The sequence below is a fragment of the Cydia strobilella genome, chromosome 4 (assembly GCF_947568885.1).
Source record: "Cydia strobilella chromosome 4, ilCydStro3.1, whole genome shotgun sequence".
NCBI classification, from domain to species: domain Eukaryota; kingdom Metazoa; phylum Arthropoda; class Insecta; order Lepidoptera; family Tortricidae; genus Cydia; species Cydia strobilella.
Genome location: NC_086044.1, coordinates 11,062,454 through 11,081,091, shown reverse-complemented (window position 1 = coordinate 11,081,091; position 18,638 = coordinate 11,062,454). Strand labels below are relative to the sequence as shown.

Genomic DNA, 18,638 nt, shown 5'->3' with positions numbered 1-18,638 from the left:
ATATACATATACGTACCTACAGTGATATCCACTATTACAGAAAAAGTAACTTGAGAGTAGCTTGAAAAAATATTTTGCAAATCGGGCATTTGTTGTAAAATTAATAATAGAACTATTTAGAAGTACGAAAATAAAAGTAACTTCCCAGTTCCTACCAATCCAATACACATTTTTTTTATGTCGACTTTATTTTCTTCTCAAGATCAACTCGCATTTTACCGGTTTGATTATTTGTTGTCTTGTCAGGCAGTATTTTTTGAGGTTTATTTGTTTCACAGTATTATTGTTTTTAGGTTGTTCCCTTTAAAATTATTATTAATTTCTAATAACGCATTATAACATAAATAAAAATCCGCGCTGTGCAATTGTGCATACAGGGTGGAAACAAATAATGGGCCCTGGAGGGAAAGTGCCTTAAAACCTTAAGTTAGCTACTTAGCTCATCTTACTTAAGGCGGTTCCCTGAGCCAGAAGGCGAAAAATCTTCTTATATGATCATGTTTTTCTAAGAGACGTTGATATTCGTAGACGTGGAAAAAATATATGTAGTTCTTGACTAAGTATATTATCTTTAATATTCCCAAAGTAACCTATAACTCGGACTTTTAATCATACTTTACTCGGTTATTTAAGGCCTTAAGGCCGCTCCATCGGTTTGCCGCTGTCACTGTCACATTTCGCAAGAAAGAACGGGAAATATCATGCGCGCCAAGTGTCAATTTTGATCGAAATTTGTTGATTTTTATTTATTTTAAAGGACTTCCGGTTCGAGCTGTGGGGGATAAACCTATCACTGTTTAGCAGAGATCAACACAGTGAAACCAAGAAAGTGAATACTTGTAATTTATTCAGACTTTACATGAGGGCTGTTATTGACCGACTGACTTATCTAAACGTAAACAAACAATTCTGGAACCGTTGCTATACAAATACAAATTTGACAGGGTTCCATCTACTGCCAGTACTATGGCTTCTTAAAATAGGCGCACATACAAATAAAACATTAACATAATATTTCAATACGCCCCCTTAATGTGCATATTCAAAATAAATTGGAACACAATAAAACATACAAACAAATCAAAGTGACATCAAAGAACAACTGTAAAAATAAATAAACAATTAACAAGCAATGCCTAAACCGCGCATGCACGTATAGTGCTTTTCTCTAGGCAAAGCCTTCGTTAATATGTCGGCAAGCATTGAGCTGGTTGGTAAGTACTTTAACTCAATACTTTTATTGTCCTTTAATACACTTCGTACAAAGTGGTACCTTACGTCAATGTGTTTACTCCGAGAATGGAACATTGGATCGCTCGCAAGACAAATCGCCCCCTGATTATCTACATGTAAAGATAATGGTGCAAACTTACGTAACCCAATTTCAGTAAGCAAGCTGTTCAAGTAAATTGCTTCCTTCATTGACGAGGCCAAGCTTACGTATTCGGATTCACAGGATGAGGTACTGACACATTTCTGCTTCTGCGACTTCCACGACACGCATCCACCTCCTAACATAAAAACATAACCGGAGTAAGAACGTCTATCTATCAAACATCCTCCCCAATCAGCATCCGAGTAACCATGCAATGATTTACCTGTCTTTTTGTAAACAAGTCCATATTGTTTTGTATGCTTTAGGTATCGCAGCACACGCTTTGCAGCATTCCAACATTCCTCATTAGGGCAATCCAAGAATTGACTCAGTACAGCCACGGTATTCGTAATGTCAGGTCTCGTTCCCGTAGAGAGGTACATCAACGAACCTATAATTTCACGATATGGGTACTGTTCACTTTCACTGCACTTACTCGCAGGTTTTTCTATCTTTTGCTTAACTTCCATAGGCGTAGATATTGGTTTACTTTTATCCATATGAAATTTAATCAATAAATCATCAATGTATTTTTCTTGTGACAATTTCATGCCTTTGTCACATCTGTCAAACTCTATGCCTAACATATTTCGCAATGCCATAATCTTTCAATTCAAACTTAGTGGCCAGTTCCTTTTTGAAATGTTCAATGCATTCACCTCTTTGCGAAGCGACGAGAATATCATCTACGTAAACTAATACAAAGAGTTTAGTTTGCGAATCTATATTTTTAAAATAAAGACACGGCTCATTTAAAGATGCTTGCAATCCCATGCATTTCAGCTGTTCGTCCAGTCTGATGTTCCACTGTCGACCAGCTTGCTTAAGCCCGTACAGCGACCTTTTGAGCCTGCACACACTGCCTCCAGACCTCAGGTCGCATAACATCTTGCTAGCTCTTTCATGCAAAACTGAACCTGGCTGCTCCAATCGTGTTAGATCTTGCAAACATTCGTCTAGAAGATCTGGCACCTTCATGTATATCTCCTCTTCTAGTAATCCATTTAAATATGCCGTATTAATGTCCAACTGATGAATTTCAAGATCTAGTTCCACTGCAAGTGCAACTAACAATCTTACCGAGTCAAGCCTAGCGACTGGCGCAAAGGTTTTCTGGTAATCGATGCCGTAACGTTGGCTAAAACCTTTCGCGACTAGTCTGGCTTTCTTCTTCTCAGTTCTATCGACATTCATCTTCGTTGTCAATATGTAACGGCAACCAACAACATTTCGACCCATAGGTTTCTTGACAACATCGAAAGTATCGTTTTTGATTAAACTTTTTACTTCTGAGATTATTGCGTCTTTCCATCCTTTTCGCTCATTACCGGATAAGGCCTCCTTTAGTGTTATTTCGGCCACTCCAACGAAATCCTCGCAGTCTGCATACTCATCACTTATGGGTGAGTCCACTGATGAGCCATTAGTCGAAACGCCTTCTTCCAAGGAAACCTGTGGCTCTACGTCAACCATGTTGTATATTTTCCGTGGACGCCCAATATGACCTCGCTCCAGTCGCGGTCGCCCTGGACCTCTCTTTACTATCCTCCCCCCATCAACATGAACGTCGTCTTGATGAGGATCATGTTGAGATGATTCCGCGATAGTAGCTGGATCGTCTGTCATTTGGCGGACTTCAACGGGAACATCGTCTCCTCCCTGAGGTTCTGGATCACGACCACTCGATGACTCGATGCACTCATCCTCGTGATTGGAGATATGTACGACCGGATTTCCACTAGTTTGAGTCGGATGGAATTCTATATCTACCGATAAAGGTTGATTTTGAATATTTACCGATTCACTCTTATCGATTTCAAAGGGGTCAATCTTAAGGTTTATGTTTTCTTTATCTTCACTTTTCTCTTGTGATGCTTCGTGAAATTTCACATCTCTAGACATGATAACTTGTCGTTGTTTCGGTATCCATACTCTGTAACCCTTACGATCTCTGGGATAGCCTACAAAGATACCTTCCAGGCTTCTTGGTGCGAACTTATCTTTCCCGGTTGACTTGTCCAAGACGTGTACCTTAGATCCAAACTTGTGTAAGTAGTCTAACTTGACAGGTCGCTCAAACCATTTCTCAAAAGGTATCTCACCTTCAAGACTTCTGGTCGGACAACGGTTTCTTACGTGGCAAGCTGTTGCTACAGCATCTGCCCAGAAACCCGGGGAAAGTCCTGACGAAATCAGCATACATCTCGCCATTTCTACCAAGGTCCTGTTCTTCCTTTCCGCGACGGAGTTCTGCTGGGGTACTCCAGGAATTGTCAATCTTCTTGCTATTCCTTCTTTCTTCAGGAACTCGTCGAAATCTCGATTACAGTATTCGCCTCCGTTATCTGTATGAAGATAAGTTATTTTACGTCCGAATAGGTTCTCTACGTGATTTTTATATACCTTGAATGTAGTGAAGACTTCACTTTTCTTGCTAAGAAAATATACTTCACACCATCTCGTATGATCGTCGATAAAGGTTACGAAATATTTCGCTCCATTTATTGACGTATGCTGCATAGGTCCTACTACATCAGAATGTATTATCCTCAACTTTTCATCGCATGGCCCACTCGATCTAGAAAAAGGCAACCTACTCATTTTTCCTTTCGCACAAATGTCACAATCGTACAACTCAGCTACATCTGTCATTTTTAAGTTCATGCCAGATTTGTTTAAGACTCGGACAAGATCTTTCGCATTTAAGTGACCTAAACGCTCATGCATCAACCATACGTCAACCTTTCGCTCGGAAATCGCTGACACTCCATCACAATGTTCCTCAACGTAATATAGATTACCTTTACGATTCGCGACAAGTTTAGTGTTACCATAGCTATCTTGAACACTAGCTATGTTTTTCTTGAACGTAACGCTATACCCTAGATCAGTAATTTTAGCTACAGAAATTAGGTTACATCGCAAATCCGGAACAAATAGAGTATTTAACAGTTGCACTTCAGTTTTAGAACCATTATCACATGAAGAAAATCTTACTGTCCCCTTACCTTGTACGTTTGTGCTCGAATTCGTCGCTAAATTTAGCTTACCGGACAACTGTATTAATGTAGTACCAAATTTATCTGCATCATTGCACAAGTGTGACGTACACCCACTGTCAACGATCCAATCTCCATTCTCGTTGCAAACAGCATTAACATCTGAAACACAATTGAATGTTACAAAATTGGAATCAACATTTGGTAAGTCACTTAAGTTCGACACATACTTTGCACTATCATTACGTTCCTTCTTCTTTTGTGTACACTCAGAGGCTTTATGCCCATGCTGGTGACATTTAAAGCATTTATACTTGAATTTCGAACTAGCCTGCCCAGAGGCATCATATGCTTGACGTTGCTCTATACTACTCTTGAGTTTAGAAGATCTCTTGCCTTTTACAAGAAGTGCCTTATCTACACTTTCTTTTTGGTTTCTGGAATGTTCCTCTTCTAATATTTTAATTTTCAATGCGTCTGGTTTTGGCAATGCATCTCGAGATTCTATGGCACATCTGAAATTGTCAAAACTGGACGGCAAACTATACAGGAGCATTATAGACGTCAAATCATCATTCATTTTAATATCCATGTCTGCTAATTTGCTTATTACATCGAAAAATCTCATGACATGTTCTCTTAAGTCACCACCTTCATCCAATTTTCGCAGCAACAACTCTTTTAACAGTGTAGCCTTTTTCGCAGGTCCCTTGGAAGCATGAATATTCTCTAACTTTAGCCATACATCTCGCGATGTCTTACATCCTTTCAAATGTCTTAACTCGCTTGGGGTTATCGATAAAATTAAGTCGGACTTAGCTTTAGAATCTCCTGTTTCCCATTTTGCTGCTTCGGGTACTGTCTCTGGTTTCTGGATACTCCCATTTGCGTATCCCCAGGCGTCGTTTTTTATTAACACTGCTTCAACTTGGATCTTCCATGTTTCATAGTTACTTTCGTTGAGTTGATCAATTTTAACAGTAGTACTACTCATTTCGGCTGAAAAAATTCTTCCTATTACCGTCAACACTATTCTTGATCACTATTCGTGCGTAGGCCCCATAACCACTGTGGGGGATAAACCTATCACTGTTTAGCAGAGATCAACACAGTGAAACCAAGAAAGTGAATACTTGTAATTTATTCAGACTTTACATGAGGGCTGTTATTGACCGACTGACTTATCTAAACGTAAACAAACAATTCTGGAACCGTTGCTATACAAATACAAATTTGACAGGGTTCCATCTACTGCCAGTACTATGGCTTCTTAAAATAGGCGCACATACAAATAAAACATTAACATAATATTTCAATACGAGCGCCATCTTGATAGTTAGCATCGTGATTAATTACTTTGTTTTTTGCTCATTAATATTGTTTAAAGTGTAATATCGATAGCTTATTATACAGTAAACTAATGTGGTAGTGTGCAGTGAATGGAGAATTAATTTTGAAGCACGTTTAACCACCATCTTGGAGTCAACGGCCGGTAGTCCTCGTGCTTCTTGTAAAGTCTAGCTATCGATTTACAAGAGCTAACAAATCACCGTACACTGTCTTGTACAACCGTACAAATTTTTGTCGTTTGTAAACCTCTTAATACCTTGACACTGGCGAAATAGTCCCACTGGGCTGAAGCCATAATTTTAAAAGGAGAAGATTTATTTTAAAAACGTTACCTTACAATATCGAAATTCATTAGCTATGAAATTACTATTTATAAATTACTATTATTAACAGCAAAACGCACTAGGTCTTGAGTAAACAATTTATTTTAATTCGATACACAACAATGCTTCACCGACGCTTCCGTGGATCCGGCGCCAAGCCATCTTGACAGCTCGCGCTCATGACAACCGGCCTGTCAGTTAGGGGCGCGTTCCGAACTCCGCTAACACTATTAAGTTAAGATTGTTTTTTCTTCTTTTTTTGTTTATAGTATCACATAATAAATAACCGAGTAAAGTTTGATTAAAAGTCCGAGTTAGAGGTTACTTTGGGAATTAATTGTATCGAGCGAAGTGTCATAATTCGTGTATCGGAACTATCGGAAGCTATGTTATGCAAGATAATATAGTCTAGAACTACATATATTTTTTCCACGTCTACGAATATAAAAACATGATTATATAAGGAGATTTTTCGCCTTCTGGCTCAGGGAACCGCCTTAAAGGAAACATTCTTTTATTTTTAAAAAGAAACGTAACTGCATTCAAAGATTTTTTAGGGTTCCGTACCCAAAGCGTAAAAACGGGACCCTAATACTAAGACTCCACTATCCGTCTGTCTGCCTGTCCATCTGCCTGTCACCAGGCTGTATCTCATGAACCGTGATAGCTAGACAGTTGAAATTTTCACAGATGATGTAAGTATTTCTGTTGCCGCTATAACAACAAATACTAAAAAGTACGGAACCCTCGGTGGGCGACTCCGACTTGCACTTGTTCGGTTTTCCAAGGGTCCCGTACATTACACAATTTAAACAATGTATTTTTTATGTGAAATGTCTTTAAAAAACCCGTAAGGGTCGGATCAAAAACTAAGTAATTAAGTCCGACTCACGCTTTACTGCACATTTCTAATAGGTTTTCCGGTGATCTATAGGTAAAGATTTATTTTGTGTATTTTTTTCAAATTTTTTGACCCGTAGTTTCGGAAATAAAGGGGGGGGGAATGGTCATTTTTCTTGGCCTATTTTCTTGAATAACTTCTAAACTATTTATCTTAAAATTGTAAAAAAAATATATTTGAGATTCTCAATGAGCTCTTTAATTTGATATGTAACACGATATAGTTTGACAAACTTTAATTTTTAATTTTCTCATTTACCCCCCAAAAGTGGCCCCCGTGGGTAAAATTAATTTGTTTACGTTACATGTCCATCTTTGGGTCACAAACTTACATATGTGTACCAATTTTCAACTTAATTGGTCAAGTAGTTTCGGAGAAAATAGGCTGTGACAGACGGACAGACAGACAGACGCACTAGTGATCCTATAAGGGTCCCGTTTTTTCCTTTTGAGGTACGGAACCCTAAAAAGAGAATTCGCTTCGTCTCGTCCGGGAACCGATCCGACAAAAAAAAAAACACTTGCAATTTTATTCTACTAGTCGATACAGTTTATCTTAATGTTTAAATTTCTCCAAGAAACATTGTGTCCCCCGCCGGGGCGCATGCGGTCGAATGCTGATAGCGACCCTGCGGCACCCAATCTAAGGCGGATTCGGCACTCGTTGGTAGTTTTAGACGTTAGTCCTCTGGTTAGTCCGTCATCCCTCCTGGTACCCCCGGACCAGGTGGCATGCGTAAACGCATTTCCCCAACGTTAAAAAATAATAATAAAGAAACATTGTGTCTTACACTCGCCTAGATCGTACAAAATATCCATAAAATCGAATGTTTAGTAATTTTTTTTAATTTTAATTCGATACCTGGGCGAGACAAGCGAATTAATAAAAAATAAATAAATGCAGTTGTGTTTCTTTAAAAAAATAAAGGAATGTTTCCTTTAAGTAAAATGAGCGAACTTAAGGTTTTAAGGTACTTTCCCTCCAGGGCCCGTATTTTTTTCCACACAGTATATGTCAACTGTGGACAGGCAGACAGCTGAGGCTTTGTAATCTGGTTCTGCTTATCACCCGTACGTATGGTATGGAAACCTAAAAACGCAATACAACCTGTAGTATTAACTGAAGATTAATGTGTATCGTGTAATCTGCTGGAATGCTAACTGTCGACAGAAATACATTCGAAAAGAAATTGTTAATCGTAAAACAATCGCGTTTAATACGCAGGCAATATTTACAGAGGGTAATTAATGATGGCCGCGCGCGGCCGCGGGGCCCGTAGGCTCGTTACTTTTGGCTTAACCAGATTGTATCTCGAAATAAATATGCAAGGGCTAATTGAAATAATCTTAATTTGTGTAATATATATTTATATTTTGAGAATTGTTAACTTATTTAAAGCATTTCGTCATTATTTTTTATTAAGATAAAAAAAGTTTACTTCACCTGTACACTTATGTTTAAAAGGGATAATATAATAATAAGTAACCAAGTGACTCACTGGAATTACCATTATAAATAGTACGTACGTACGACGTACGGTGTGTACGTAAAATGATTTAATGTTAGTATGTCTCACAACAGTTTAAATTCGATTATAAATAGGTATTAAATCGAAGGTAATAACTGTAATACGTATTAAAAACTTTTACTACCAGTATTTTTTGTGGGTACACTACATAATTCCCAAAAATGTTATGCCGAATTTCAGAATACCGAATGTTATTATTCCTATATTTAAATGCTCGACCTATCAAAATTCCGACTGTCGTAATTACGAATGATGAAAATCACGAAAATTTATATTTCCGAAAAGCCGAAAAGCCGAATTTTGTAAATTCCGAACCACATAATTCCGATTATAACAATTCCGATGGTGACAAACACTGAATTTAACAATTACGATTTTTGAAATCACGAATTCCGAATTGCCATTATTCCGAAATTTTAAATTCCGAACCACATAATTCCGATTATAACAATTCCGACAGTGAAAATCGCCGAATTTTATATTTACGATTTTTGAAATCACGAATTCCGAATTGCCATTATTCCGAATTTTTTAATTCCGTATTGCCATTATTCCGATTTTTTTTAATTCCGAATTGACGTTATTTCTTCTACTTCTCTAAAAACAATTAATTTCAGTGGGGGTCGCCGTTCTAACCTAACCTAACCCACTTTTCTGGCGACAGTTCGTTTTCTTGAGGGTCGTAGTTCTAATCTAACGCACTTTTCTGGCAACAGTTCGTTATATTGAGGGTCGTAGTTCTAATCTAACCTAACCCACTTTTCTGACAACAGTTTGCTTTCTTGGGGGTCGCAGTTCAAACCTAACCTAACCCACTTCTAGCAACAGTTCGTTTACTTGGGGGTCACAGTTCAAACCTAACCTAACCCACTTCTAGCAACAGTTCGTTTACTTGGGGGTCACAGTTCTAACCTAACCTAACCCACTTCTGGCAAGAGTTCGTTTATTTCAAGGTCGCAGTTATAACCTAACCCACTTATCTGGCAACAGTTCGTTTTCTTGGAGGTCGAATCTCCGAATCCGAATTTATTTATGCCGAATTTTTATGCCAAAAATATTTTATGCCGAATTTAACGTGAAGCGGCCGACAGGCACCCGTAATAATTACTAAAACGTGAGTCTTCATTTGAATATCACGAATTTCATTTTTCCGACCTTACAAAAGACCGAATTTCTGAATACCGAATTACTCAAACGAAACGTGTCTTCATTTGAATATCACGAATTTCATTTTTCCGACCTTACAAAAGACCGAATTTCTGAATACCGAATTACTCAAACGAAACGTGTCTTCATTTAAATATCACGAATTTCATATTTCCGACCTTACAAAAGACCGAATTTCTGAATTCCGAATTATTTTATTTCCGATCGGACAATGGTTTTTCGGAATTTAAGAATTCGGAAAAACATTTTTTCGGAAAAGTGTTAAATCGGAACTTTAAGCTTTCGGTAAAATGACAATCGGTTTTTTTTTTTATGAAATAGGAGGCAAACGAGCAGACGGATCACCTGATGGTAAGCGCTTACCGCCGCCCATGGACACCCGCAACACCAGGGGGGTTGTAAGTGCGTTGCCGGCCTTTAAGATGGGAATACGCTCTTTTTTTGAAGGTTTGAAGGTCATATCGGTCCGGAAATACCGCAGGCGACAGTTCATTCCACAGTTTAGCTGTGCGAGGCAGGAAGTTTCTAGAGAAACGCACAGTTGAGGACTGCCAACCATCTAAGTGGTGAGGATGGTAATGTTGTCGCGTAGGGCGATGGCGAAAAGAAGCGGCAGGGATTAATTCGAACAATTCCTCGGAGCACTCCCCGTTATACACGCGATAGAAAATGCAGAGCGAGGCCACATCTCTACGCAGCGCCAAGGAGTCAAGCCTTTCCGAAATACGCTGGCAGTCGACAATTCGAATCGCTCTTCGCTGGATGCGGTCCAGAGGGAGAAGCTGGTATTGGGGTGCCCCTGCCCATAGATGAGAACAGTATTCCATGTGTGGGCGAACCTGCGCTTTATACAGCTGTAGGCGGTGGGCCGGCGTGAAATACTTTCTCGATCTGTTGAGCACACCGAGCTTTTTTGAGGCTAATTTGGCCTTACCCTCTAAATGGCCGCGGAACTGGACTTCACTCGAAATGTCGACGCCGAGGATTCCGATACTGGCTGCGGCAGTCAGGGGAGTGCTCTCAAAACGAGGTGACACGACAAACTCTAACTTTTTTGCGGTAAACGCGCAAACCTGTGTCTTGGTAGGGTTAAAACGGACTAAGTTTAGTCGACCCCATTCAGAGATTTCTTTTAGGGAAGTCTCAATTTCAGACACAAGCTTGTTCCGGCTCTCGATGACGTTTTCCCGAGAGATATTGGTGCGGCCGGTGTAAGAGGCATCACCCGTACTATCATCAGCAAAACAATGAATTCCGCTGATTTGCAGCATGTCATTGATACGCAGAAGGAATAGCGTGGGTGGGTGGGTAACATTCGGAAATAGTACATTCGTGTTTTCAAAATTTTCTTCCTTCGTGTTTTTAAAAATCGTAATTTTGATATTTTGGACTTATAAAAAATCGGGATTATGAAAGTCGTGCTAATGAAATTCGGAAAAACATATTTCGGAATAATTGGGTGTTCCCATTTTTTGTAAGTCAAGCGAAATTATACTAGTATCCTAGGCAAGGGAATAATTAGGTATGTAGTTGTGATCTGTCAGGTTTAATAATAGGTAAATAAGCAATAACATGTTAATAAAACAGTGGGCACACAACGTTATTTATTAACTTGTTTTTTATATCTGTAGAATAGTAATGTTAGTAATGATTACCAATTATCACCAGAAATTTAGATGCTTCTGACCTGCGGTGGCTCTTAAGCTTAACGTTGTAATTATTGATTATTATGAAACAAAACAACAACTTTACACAATTAGAGCGGTCAAAGTTACTTACCCTCAACACACTTAATTTATATATTATATATATAAATGCACGTGTCCTGACTGACTCATCAACGCAGAGGCGAAACTACGAAAGCTAGAAAGTTGAAATTTGCACACCAGGTTACATTTATAATGTGTACAAGAGTCAAGAAGCGATTTTGAGAAATTCAACCCCTAAGGGGGTTAAAAAGGGGATGAAAGTTTGTATGGGGTTCAAGTTTTATTTTAAGCTATGAATTCGAACCTTGGGTAAAAGATATATTATTAAAAAACTAATTTCAGCGTTTTTGAAAATTCATCCCCTAAGGTGGTGGAAAAGGGGTTGAAAGTTTGTATGGAGATCAAATATTTTATCAAGTGCGGGACTTTAAACTTTGTACATGGGCATATTATTAGAATACAAGAAAAGTAATTTCAGCGTTTTTCAAAATTCATCTCCTAAAAGGGTCAAAAAGGGGTTGAAAGTTTGAATCTATTACAAACTAGCTGTGCCCGCGGCTTCGCCTGCGTGGAATTCGGTCTGTGTCAGTAAGCGGCTAATTCACCCCTAATTTATCTCCCTGTCCCCGGGAGACGGAACTTAAAGTAAAGTTGACAAATGGATACGCTAGAGGACTGTAGTCCAGATAAAATATTTTACAATTAGGTACCTACCACCAAAGATAGATATAACTCCGTAATAGATGGATACAGTCTAAGGAAAAAACGTGCCTCGAAAATCACGAAAATTTGATTCTCGATCAGATGTCGCTACTACCTTTTGCCTACTCTCGTATAGAGGGCGTTAACGGTTTCGTTTGTTATTATTTAACAATTTTAACGCATATCAGTGAAAGAACATGGGTCAAAAAAATAAAAATAATTAATGCAAATAAAAAAGATCGTTTATCCATATTTAAATACATTTTATCGTATTTTAATAAATCTTCATTTTTAGTTTTAAAGTGTGTCGATAGATGGCAGTGTGGTTACAAAATTTACTATGACAGTACCGCTCTATAATATTACATCCTCTTTGCTACCACTAAATAAAATTACACTCCAAAAGGTTTTTGTTGCCCTTATTCAAATTTTTGACGTGATTTAAACGGCATAGAGTAGTAGGTGTATATCGAACGATACAGTACCATTTTTGTATTTTTACGTCCTTGACTGTACCTATCCAAATCGGGTACACTACATATTTCCGAAAAAATATTATTCCGAATTTTAGAATGTCGAATTTTATCATTCCGATTTTTAAATGCTCGACCCATCAAAATTCCGACTGTCATAATTACGAATGATGAAAATCACGAAGATTTATATTTCCGAAAACCCAAAAAGCCGAATTTTGTAAATTCCGAACTACATAATTTCGACTATAATAATTCCGATGGTGGCAAACACCGAATTTAACATTTACGATTTTCAAAATCACGAATTCGGAATTGCCCTTATCCGATTCCTATTTTAAATATCCCAATTTTTAAATTTCCACTTTTTTGGCAACAGTTCGTTTTCTTGGGGGTCGCAGTTATAACCTAACCTAACCCACTTTTCTGGCAACAGTTCGTTTTCTTGGGGGTCGCAATTCTAACCTAACCTAACCCACTTCTAGCAACAGTTTGTTTTCTTGGGGGTCGCAGTTCTAACCTAACCTAACCCACTTCTAGCAACAGTTCCGGTTCGCAGTTCTGTCTAATTTATTTATGCCGAATTTTTATGCCAAAAATATTTTATGCCGAATGCCATGACGCGGCACGACAGGTACCCGTAATAATTACTAAAACGTGAGTCTTCATTTGAATATCACGGACTTCATTTTTCCAATCTTAAAAAACCGAATTTCTGAATACCGAATTATTTTATTTCCGATCGGACAATGATTTTTCGGAATTTAGGAATTCGGAAAAAAAATATTTTCGGAAAAGTGTAAAATCGGAACTTTAAGCTTTCTGTCAAGTGACAATCGGATTTAAAGTTTTCGGAAATAGCACATTCGTGATTTTATTCCATCGTGTTTTTAAAAATCGTAATTTTGATATTTCGGACTTATAAATAATCGGGATTATGAAAGTCGTGGTTATAAAAATCGAAAAAACGTATTTCAGAATATTTGGGTGTTCCCATCAAAATCATGTCATCCAAATCGGTCCTCCAGTGAAATCAGTCTAAGCATGACGCCGGCGGCGGGCAGTGTCTGCCCCTTTTTTTGTTGTTTTCGGAGTGGGAAATGCAACTGCGTAGCGTCTGCCCCTACGACTTGTTGATAGTCATAGCGAAGCAGGCGCTCACGGGGACCTGTAGGCGCTTAAAGCGGAACGGGAAGTTGCTCGGAATGGAGGGGGATACGCAGGATGAACACGGCTTCTCCGGTGCCACACTCCGTCAGGATCTGCGCCTATATATGTATTGCGTACGATGTAGACTCGCGCTGGCTTGCCGTTTCAGCCGAAAGCGAAGCGACCTGCCTGGCTAGCGCCACTGAGTCTCTCACCGTGGTTTTTCTTAGACTCCTGAGACCGTGCCCCTTGTGGCCGCAATGCATTGCGAGACTTTCGCGAAAGATTCGATTTTTTTCGGGAAGGCATGGTAACGCGTATAAGTCCCAAATCGTTTGACATTTACTGAAAAATTCGTGACCATTATTAAGAGGAAAGGGCACGGCCGCTTCTCCATGCAAACGCAGTCTCCATTTTTTGGATAAAAACTACCCTATGTTCTTCCACGGGACTCAAACTATCTCTATACCAAATTTTATCTAAATCGGTTTAGCGGTTTAAGCGTAAAGAGAAATTAAAAAAAGTTTTTTTCATTTTTTTTGTGTTTTCACTCGGGAATGGTGTCATTTTGATATCATAAATGAATTCGGCATACCCGATTTATACAAAAACGATACCTAACTTGGCCTAGTAGCTAAAATGATATAGTTATCAAGATAAAGTTTTTAACCCCTTTTTCCATGGGGGATGAACTTTTAAAAACGCTGAAAAAAAATTTCTTGCTTTTTAATATAATTAACGTTTTGCAAAATTTGCACCCCAAGACAAACTTTCATCCCCTTTTCAACCCCCTGAGGGGTTAAATTTCCAAAAACGTCAAAATTAGTTTTTTTGTAATCGTCTATCATACATTTCTAAGAAGTTTCAAAGCATTTGTAATGGATTCAAACTTTCAACCCCCTTTTAACCCTGTTAGGTGACGAATTCTTGAAAACGCTAAAATTACTATTCCTGTATTATAATAATATGCCCATTATACAAAGTTTCAAGTAACGCACTCAAAAAAAAAATTGAACTCCATACAAACTTTCAACCTCTATTTCACCTCCTTATGGGATGAATTTTCAAAAACGCTGAAATTAGTTTTCTTGTATTTCAATAATATATCTTCTTACGAAGTTTCAAATTGCTAGCTTAAAATAAATCTTGAACTCCATACAAACTTTCATCCCCCTTTTTAACCCCCTTAGGGGTAAAATTTCTCAAATTTTTATAGCCTATAACCTGGCCGTGGATTTTTTCGACAGATTAGTAAAGTTTGCATCAAAATCCGTTCCGCCGTTTTCATTTGTAGCGCGGTCAAATAAACAGACAAACAGATAAACAGACAAACAGATAAACAGACAAAAATTCTAAAAACTGTTGGAATGTGTTCTGTTATCGATTCTAAGTATCCCCAGCCAATTTTTTTTCGAATATCTTCCATGTACAGACTTTCGACCCTCTTCCGCTTTATTATAAGTATAGATGGTTTGAAACTTCTTAGAAAGGCATAATAGCCGCTAACAAAAAAAAATTTCGACGTTTTTGGAAATTCAACCCCTAAGTAGGTTAAAAAGGGGATGAAAGTTTGTCTTGGGGGTTCAAATTTTATTATAAGCTAGGAACTTAAAACTTTGCAAAAAGGTATTATATAAAAAAACAAGAAAACTAAATTCAGCATTTTTAAAAATTCATCCTCTAAGGTGGTGAAAAGGGGGTTGAAAGTTTGTATGGAGATCAAAATTTTTTTGAGTGCGGGACTTGGATCTTTGTATAAAGGCATATTATTAGAATACAAGAACAGTAATTTAAGCGTTTTTAAATATTCATCCCCTAAAGGGGTTAAAAAGGGGTTGAAAGTTTGAATCCATTACAAATGCTTTGAAAGGCATTGTATAATATTACAAAAAAAGTTATTTCAACGTTCTTAATAATTCAACCCAAATTCAAAGAGGTTTAAGAAGGGGATGTAAGTTTATATGTGATTCAAGTTTTCGTTTAAGCTTGGTAACATAAAACTTGGTAAAAGGGCATTATATTAAAAAAATAGACGAAAACTGATTGATAAATTTTGCATCGGGAGCGAACATTTTTTTTAAATAGTGGACTTGAAAATCTTAGTGTTGAGAGGGATTATATCGAGAACAATTATTTTCAGTTAGGGGCTTGAAACTTCGTTGTTTTTGAAAGACAAATTTCATGCGTTGTATAATTATAAACAAATGATTAACCGTCCCTACTGATATCTTTTGCTGCATAATGTTCTATGCTCGTGTAATAGTTATTTGTGCAACAAGAGAGGAAAGTTGGTTTTTCTTGCGAGTGTTTATTTTGTGTCCCGAGAAAGCGAAAGATTCTATAATTGAATCACAAGCGAAGCGAGTGATTCTAAGGTAGAATCTTAAGCGTAGCGAGGGACTCAAAAACACGAGATGTAAAATAACTTTGCTCTCGTGTTGCACACATAATTTTTCACCTCAGTAGTGAGAACATATTAAAGGTTAATAGTTATTTGTGCAACAAGAGAGGAAAATGCGATACGATACGATGCGATACGATACCACACCATACCATACCATACCATACCACACCATACCATACCATACCATACCATAAAAAAATGTAATAAAAGTATGAAGTTCATGGCCTTCACTAAATTAAAAAGCTACATTGTTTCACTCCCTGGAGTGAGGAAAGTCGCACTTTCCTCACTCCAGGGAGTGACGAAAGTAGGCTTGTTCGAGCTGCTGAGGTGAAAAATATATAACCACCAACATACAAATCCACGCGTACGAAGTCGCGGGCAACAGCTAGTTATAAATAAATACATGTAATGGAAAGAGAACAGTGGACTTAATTAATAAGGAAGGAAACGTAATATTTCCTCGAGGGAGGCGTTTTGATTGTTGGCGTGGAATCTTCGTTTAGTTCGTGGAGCGTAATAGTTAGGGATGCAAAGTGCCTTATGAAAATGAATTTTGCTACCGTGAAATACGGAGTGATTGTCAAACCTCATATACGAACATTTGTATTATGTGCATTTTGCAAAGATACTTAACATTATATTTCATGACTTTTTTATGAACCTTTAAAAATGGAAAGGGGGACGAAAATGTTTTATTTTTCTCTAGCAAGGCGGCCTTTCGTGTATGAGGATTTAAAGACTTTATTCAACTAATTGCAAGTGAACACATTAATAGTTTAAGCTGTTTAGTTAACGATATGGAGTTAAAAAATATCTCATATCCATGCCCAGTTGACCACAGTTTTTTTTTACAATTGATAAATAATTAGTATAATAGTCTGTGAAATCACAATCTATTGGAATGTAAGCTTATTAATCTTATTATTAACAGATAATAAAGATATAAGATTTTATTGAGGTTGTTTTAGTGTCGCATAAATACCTGGGTAGTATCGTATTTATGTTTATTATATAGTTAAATGAAATAATTATATACTATGCTTAGAAATAAATGAAAAGTGGAAAAATTTACTGTCTTGGGCGGGACTTGAACCCACGACCACTGGATCACTAGCCCAGTGCTCTTCCATCTAAGCTACCAAGACGCCACCCAACACAGCAAATATCTCCAACATATAGGTCTTTCAAGGAGGCCTAACGGCATCTACCGTAACGTAAGAGACCCCCACACCCAAAAGACAATAAACTTTTCCACTTTTCATTTATTTCTAAGCTTAATAACATCTTTCGTAGACGTTTCTGCTTGATACAACATTAAATAATTATATACTCTTAACCAGCGATTTATTTCCATACATTTGTAATTGCCTCTTCTAGGACTGCTTAAACGAACACAATAAAAGATAGTAAAAAATAACTACAAAGACTAATTTAATTTAAATCAACTAATTCAACAAAAAAGAAAAGGTTTCTTCTGTGTTCTTATGCACAAAGGAATTCTTTTTGTTCATAAATATGCACTCAACGATATACATAGTTTGATGGAAAATAACTATTGTACAACTTTAGATATTTATCAGTTTAAAAATAATGATTTAAAATTTTGTAGTTATGCCATAGTTATGTTATGAATACGAAAAAAAGATCCTTCGGGGTTAGTCCCATAGTAAATATTGCTCAATTTGACCTATATATTCACCTAGAAAAGTTTGGCTTAGGGGTTGAAAAAAAAAACAAGCGTATAAACATACTTACATCTTCGATGACAAAGTTATAAATTTTGCAGTTGGTAGTCAGTGTATAGTGACAACTGCAAGCTTAAATTTGTAACTGAACTATAGTTACTATTCGTATTTATAAAAGTACGACGTTATTCGTTGCAATATTAAAATTGCGTTACATCTTAGCGCCACTTGCACCATCCGTCTAACCCGGCGTTAACCGGTTAAACCGTTAACCCAGTGTCAAATTGTACAAGTAACCATGGTAACTCCAGGTTTAACCGGTTAACGCCGGGTTAGTGAATGGTGCAACTGGCCCTAAGTAGGTATAGTGCATTCGATTGGTGCGAATGTAGCACCGACTCCTTCTGACGTCACACCCCGATTACTTGCTGCCAATTCAGACGTTTCAGAAAACGGGCAAAACAGTAATAAACCTCTTCTTGATAATTAAAATTGGTCACAGTACGTCAGATAAGTACACGAATGTTTTGTACCACGTAGTCCGGTGATATACCAGGCTGTATTTCCCGATGTTTGCATTTGCTGTTAATGAGGGCTATCGTTTTTTTGCTCACCAGTTGGCGCCTCTGTTGATGGTGGTCCAAAAGACTAAAGAACAGCTGTCAGTCACTGAAGTGACAAGTGACATTTGACATTTCGAACTATGGAAAAGACCACCATCTACACTAGCGCCCCTAGCGGCGAATTCATACGCGTTAGCCCTCATTGGATTCCTGGCTCAAAGGTTATATGTGATAGTAGACAAATGGGTTTACTAAAAGTAGGTGGTAGTCTAGGTCTGGTGGAGTTGGTAGCGCGGGTGCGGGTGGT

General features: G+C 37.7%; 1 non-coding gene across 1 annotated transcript; it reads right to left on the bottom strand.

Moving 5' to 3' along the window:
- Positions 1–17,155: 17,155 nt before the first annotated feature.
- On the bottom strand, positions 17,156–17,228 carry Trnat-agu (transfer RNA threonine (anticodon AGU)). The gene has a single exon. It is a non-coding gene; the product is annotated as a tRNA-Thr (tRNA).
- Between the last annotated feature and the right edge of the window lie 1,410 nt (positions 17,229–18,638).